Source organism: Marmota marmota, unplaced genomic scaffold (assembly GCF_001458135.2).
Source record: "Marmota marmota marmota unplaced genomic scaffold, marMar, whole genome shotgun sequence".
In the NCBI taxonomy this organism is placed as follows: Eukaryota; Metazoa; Chordata; class Mammalia; order Rodentia; family Sciuridae; genus Marmota; species Marmota marmota.
In genome coordinates, this window is record NW_025999982.1 from 5,178,689 (window position 1) to 5,184,923 (window position 6,235).

Genomic DNA, 6,235 nt, shown 5'->3' on the forward strand with positions numbered 1-6,235 from the left:
GGTCTCCGCACTGCTCCTGAAGCGTCCTCCCCACAGGGAGGCGTTTGCCTGCACAGCGCCCACCCTCTTCAAGAGTTTCTCGGACACTGCGCCGGCGCATGCCCGTTACCCCAGGGGGCTGAGGCAGGAGGATCAAAAGTTCAAGGCCAGCCTCAGCAATTTAGGTGAAGCCCTTAGCAATGTAGTGAGACCCTGTCTCAAAAATAAAAAATAAAAAGGGCTGGGATGTGGCTCCATGGTATAGCTCCCGCAGATTCAATCCCCAGTTAAAAAAAAAAAAAAGTCCACTGGCAGGATAGGAACCAGAAATTCAGAGCAGAGGACCATGGACAAATGGGATACAGAGTTAAATAACACAATCCTTGTTCTCACCGCTCACATGTCCTAAAGGGTGTCAGATGTATCTGATTTGGAAATGGGACTGTTATGGTTCTCACTTGAAAGAACAAGCACAGAGATGTGAAGTAACGCAACCAAGGTCACACAGCTCAGTGGTGGCAGAGCCAGCATTTGAACTCAGTGAGCTCCCCACTCCATGCTATTTACTTCTACACAACCCACAGCCAGAGGTGTGGGCAAGTGGGACTGGCACTGCCAGGTCATTGACAGGAGAGCTGGGCTCCTCTTCAACACAGGTAAGTTTTCAGGCTAACTGGGACCCTCCCCTGGGAGCACCTGAACGGGATGGTCTCGTTCAACCCTGTGTCCCCACTTGTCCCCAGTCCCTTACTCCTCAAAGTGGGGTCCAACAGTACCCAGGAACTGGTTTGAAATGCAGAATACCAGACCCAGAGTTATTAAACCAGAATCAGTATCTTAAGACTTGAGTGCGAATTAGAACGAGGGAAGCCCCCACAGTACTTTTGGAAGAAAGAAATTCGTCATTATTGTGTAGAGAAGCTCCAGGACCCGCAAGTCAGAGATCGGGGCCAAGGGCTAGCTTCTGAGGGAGGGAGGAAGAGTCCATGGCCCAGAACGCACCTGATCTCCTCTGAGTGCAAAGCCCAGAGACAGTGGGGAGCCAGCCGGGCACGGGTGTGGCGCACGCCTGTGATCCCAGTGGCTCGGGAGGCTGAGGCAGGAGGATCGCAGGTTCAAAGCCAGCCTCAGCAACTCAGCAAGGCCCTAAAAAACTCAACGAGACTCTGTCTCTAAATAAAACACACACATACACACACACACACACACTCACACTCACACTAAACAAAGGGTCGGGGATGTGGCTCGGTGGCAGAGCGCTTGCCTAGCCTGCTCCAGGCCCTGGGTTTGGTCCTCAGTACTGGGGGACACAGGGTGGAACCCGGGGAGGAGGACGACTGGGCATTCAGAAGGGCTGGGTTTAATCGCTGTCCCCACTCTACGGCCCCTGGCCTCAGTGTCCTCCTCTGTGAAGTGGGGCCGCTGATGCCCGCCCCCGGGGCTGTGAACAGGAACAGAGAGGGTTCCAGCAGGCGCCTGCGTGGGGGAGCCCTCCGGCTGTCCCTCCAGCAGGCTCAGGCCCCTCACCCCAGAGCTTTCTGGATTTCAGAAAGATCACGTGACACTTGTGCTGACACCACATAACACCCAGCAGGGTCCGGCTGTCCCTGTAATTAAACACAGCACATTTCTGCAGCCAAACGTAGGAACAGTGAGAGACGCAGCTGTAGATCACCTCGCCAGGCCAGGCCTGCAGCCAAGTGGGTTTATCCAGGCTGATGCTGGGGGGATGGCCGGGCTGGGAGGGGCTGCAGGCAGGGGTGAGCCAGCCCTGACACGAGGGCAGTCGGAAGTCACCAAGGTTGGGGTCTGTGTAGGAGCATGACCTAATCCAAGACAGAGGCCAACCGATTTGTCAGACTTGAAAACAAACAGGAAGTGGACATCCTGGAGTTACCCAGGTCCTGGGCCCTGCTCAAATTCCCCAGCCTGGAGGCAGGGATGGAGTGTGGCTCATGCCTGTGATCCCACAGTGGCCTCACACACAAGCCACCCCCACAGAACCACGCAGGGAGACGCTTCCGTCGGAGTGTCAGGGACAACCCACAGTCTCATCCGACACACAGGAACGTGTTCAATTACCATAATATAAACAAAAAATAAACTTATAAGGGTTCCCTGGGCCAGGCGCCATGAACACAGTGGTCTTTATTCTTACAGCAGGCCTCTGAAGTATGAATGTTTGTTCTACTTCATAGAAAAAGACACCGAGGTTCAGGGTGGCTAAGAGAGTCGGGGTCCCTGGTTCATGGAAGGGCAGTGACTGAGTGCTGCCATTAAACCACACTGCTGAGCCAGAGCCCACTCAGGTACCGGAGGCCAAAGCAGGAAAAGGTCAAGTCTCACAGCTGACATGGGGACACAGGCATGGCCTGCAGCTTTGGACACCCCCAGTTCACCCTGGCTCTGCCCTCAGCTCCCCCATATCCTTGTGTTTCAGTGTCTCTTGGAGCCCCAGAGAGTTGTGTTTGGACTTTCTCCTTTCTGACAATCTTTGTCTTCCAATGGGAGCATCTGGTCCATTTATATTTAATGTAGTTAAAAGTGAGTGCGTGTATTTGTGTGTCTGTGATTGAATCTCTCCTGTTCTTATGACTGGTTCCCTGTATTCTGTATTTCTTTGTTCTCCTTTTTCTCTGCTTCTTTTAGATTTATTGGTTTTTGGTTTGTGGAGGATTTTTGCCATTGAATTTTTCTTTCTATTAGTTGGGAGGTTAGACATCTTTCTGTTTGACCCTATCATCAACTGAATATTTTGAGGACAAAATCCGTGTGTGTGTGTGTGTGTGTGTGTAAAGTGTTTTGTATCACTGGTGCCATAGCTTCAAATGATCTTCCTTTCTCTCCTTTATTTATTTATTTTGGATGGTGCTGGGGGTTGAACCTGGGGCCTCCAGTATGCTAGGCAAGCACTCTACCCGTGAGCTGTCCCCCTAGCCTTTTTCATTTAATTAACTAATTAGTTAATTAATTTTTTGGTACTATAGATTGAACCGAGGAACACTTTGCCACTGTGATACATCTCCAGCCCTTTTTATTTTTTTATTTTGAGACCAGAGCTCACTAAGTTGCTGAGGCTGGCCTCAAATTTACAATCCTCCTGCCTTGGCCTCCCAAGATGCTGGGATTATAGGCCTTCCCTGCCTTCGCTGGCTTTGATATGACCTAAAAGAAGAAGGAGAAGGAGAAAGAGAAGGAAAAACAAAACCAAGTCTTTGGTGTTGGATGGGCCCTGTTGGGATTCTGGCTCTAGCCCCCTGAAGCTGTGTATGGCTGTCTGATGGCTTTCCCTAAGACTCAGTGTCCCCATCTATAAAACACTGACGATGAAACCCACTCCGTGCTTTACGCTGACATTTCATGGTCTTAGGATGCCTGTCACCCTGTGCTGTGCTTGGTACAGAGAGGGGGTTCAGCGTGGGTCTGTCTCCTCCTCTTTCCAGACGGTGCCTCTCTCTGTTCCCTAAAACTGGCCCTGGACAGAGGCTCCCTGCGCTCCTGGTTGCATCACGGGCTTGACCCTGGGAACCTTCCCCAAAGTTTCCTCTGTGGGGTGCGAGGGTCCCAGGTGCCCGGCCGCAGCGTCCCCAGCCACCCACAGCCGCAGTCTGGGGAGCGGGAGGCTGTCAGGAAATTCTGCCCAAACCGGGGGGAATGACCCGAGTCCCCAGGGAGCCCAGGGGGCCAGGAGGGTGCCTGACAGCGCTGTCTCCAGTCCTGCCTGGGAAGAGGGCCCGACCGAGCACCGCAGCCTCCCTTCCAGGAGGCAGGTGTGTCCTCTTGGTGAGCTGAGCTGTGACTCACAGACACCCACTCCCTCTGATTCTGTGTTGGCACAGCGACCCTCGGGGGCCCTCTCATTGATCAGGTTTCCCAGGCACCTCGAGGCTGGAAGAGGGTGTCCCACGCTGTGCAAACAGGTAGTACTTACTGCGTGACAGCCCCCCGCCCCCACGGGGACTGTTCCCAGACCTTGATCTATTTACCAATCAGCCCTGCAGGGTGTTTTGAAAGGTGAGGGTCAGCCAAATGTCCCCTGTTGGAATAACTCTAAAATGTCAGGGACTGGGACACAGCTCAGCGGTAGAGCACGTCACGTCCCTAGCTGCCGGGAGCCCTGGGTTTGATCCCCAGCAGTGCAAAGAAAAAAATGTAACTCCAGCTCTCTCAGGGGGGGAAACTGAGGCATATGCAGACCTCAGAATGAGACCAGGAGAGGCTGAATGGGAATGTGTGCATCCTGCCAGCCGGGCATGGGGGCCCACACCTGTGATCCCAGCCCGTCAGGAGGCTGAGGCAGGAGGATCAAGTGTTCAGTGCCAGCCTCAGCAACAGTGAGGCCCTAAGCAGCTCAGTGAGACCCTGTCTCTAAATAAAATACACAATAGGGATGGGATGTGCCTCAGTGGTCGAGTGCCCCTGAGTTCAATCCCCCCCAGTACCCACACCTCTAGGCTTCGACAGTAACAAGAGACACCGCAGGCTGAATGCCTGCACTATGTCCCTATCACTGTTCCCCATACACCATCTCCTTTAATCCTTCAAACCAGAACTGTCCAACATGGTGGCACTAAGCCATAGGTGACTACACAGCACTCAAAATGTGGCTAGTGCAACTGAGAAACCTGCATTTTATTTAGTTTTTAATTCAAAAACAGATACTTAACTTGGTTGTCAGAAAACTTTTGGTTTTTGGAACAACTTGGGTATGTATGAATGATTTTTTGGAAGTCGAACTGCAGATCAAGTATATGTACACTGAAGGTTTAGTGTCCAAGTAAGATGTGCTGAGGCGGGAAGCCCATGCTGGATTCACGAGGTGGGCAAGTGCTCTACACCGAGCTCTCCCCTCCCCCGACACCACCAATGTCGCAGACTTGATTTAGAAAAGGGAGTGTGAAGCTTTGTTCAATGTGCTTTTTAAAATTCATTTTATTTTTATGTTTTATTTTTTGCAGGGCCGACATCAGACCCAGGACCTCGCCGAGCCTGCTAGGCAAGGACTCTACCACTGAGCCATGCGCCCAACCCCATTATGTTTTTTATATTGATTAATGTTGACATGACAATATTTCTCATGTGTCAGGTTAAATAAAATATATTATTAAAATTTATTTTATGTGTTTCCTTGTACATTTTTTTTAAGCCAGACTCTTGCTAAGTTGCTGAGGCTGGCCTTGAACTTGTGATCTTCCTGCCTCAGCCTCCCCAGTTGCCAGAATTACAGGCATGTTCCACTGCGTGTGGCTCTTTTTACTTTTTATAATGTATCAGTTGAAAAAATTAAATCAGCCAGGTATGGTGGCATATGCTTGTAATCTCAGCGGCTCACAAGGCTGAGGCAGGAGGATCTCAAGTTCCAAGCCAGCCTCCGCAACTTAGCAAGGCTCTAAGCAAGTCAGTGAGACCCTGTCTCAAAATAAAAATAATAAAAAAGGCTGAGGATGTGGCTCAGTGGTTAAGCACCCCTGAGTTCAATCCCTGGTACCAAAAAAAAAAAAAGTTAAATCATATATATGCCATATATGCCATAGATGAAAGCTGTCAAATATCTGTAAGTTAGTAATGATATCGTGCCAATGTTAATTTTTGAGTTTTGGCAAATGGATTGTTGTTATGCAAGAAGTTAACCTTAGAGAAATAGGTGAAGGGTTTAAGAAAACTCTCTGATTATCTTTGCAATTTTTCTGTAAATATAAAATTATTCCCAAATGAAAAGTATAAAATACCCTCCTCCAAACGTATTTGCAATTATGTTATATTTCTATTGGAGACGTATACAACTCCATTATATATATTTTTTAATTTATTTATTTTTAGTTGTAGTTGGGCACAATATCTTTATTTATTTATTTTTATGTGGTTCTGAGGATCGAACCCAGGGCCTCGAACGTGCTAGGCGAGCACTCTACTGCTGAGCTACAGCCTCAGCCCCCATTATATTTTTATTACAAAACTTTAAATAGTTCTGTGAGGTTATCATCTTCCTCTTACAGATGAAGAAACTGGTGCCCAAATAGGGTAATGGCTGCATTTCGGACTCATCTATCTATTTTGAAGCCCTTGGGTTTTCTGCTGAAGCCCTGTGGTTTCTGACTTAATGACACCGGCACCCACAGATCTGAGAATTTTTCTTGTTGTGCCCTTTTCAGAGGGCACTGGAGTGCCAGGTGTGATGATGCACACCTGTCATCCCTGCAACTTGGGAGGTTGAGGCAGGAGGATGGCAAATTGGAGGCCAGCCTCAGCAACTTAG

The 6,235-nt window shown here is 49.6% G+C and overlaps 1 long non-coding RNA gene across 1 annotated transcript; it reads left to right on the forward strand.

Moving 5' to 3' along the window:
* The first annotated feature begins 272 nt into the window (after positions 1–272).
* On the forward strand, positions 273–5,093 carry LOC125617519. Its single transcript, XR_007348562.1, has 2 exons — positions 273–635; positions 4,938–5,093. It is a non-coding gene; the product is annotated as an uncharacterized LOC125617519 (long non-coding RNA).
* The last annotated feature ends 1,142 nt before the right edge of the window (positions 5,094–6,235 follow it).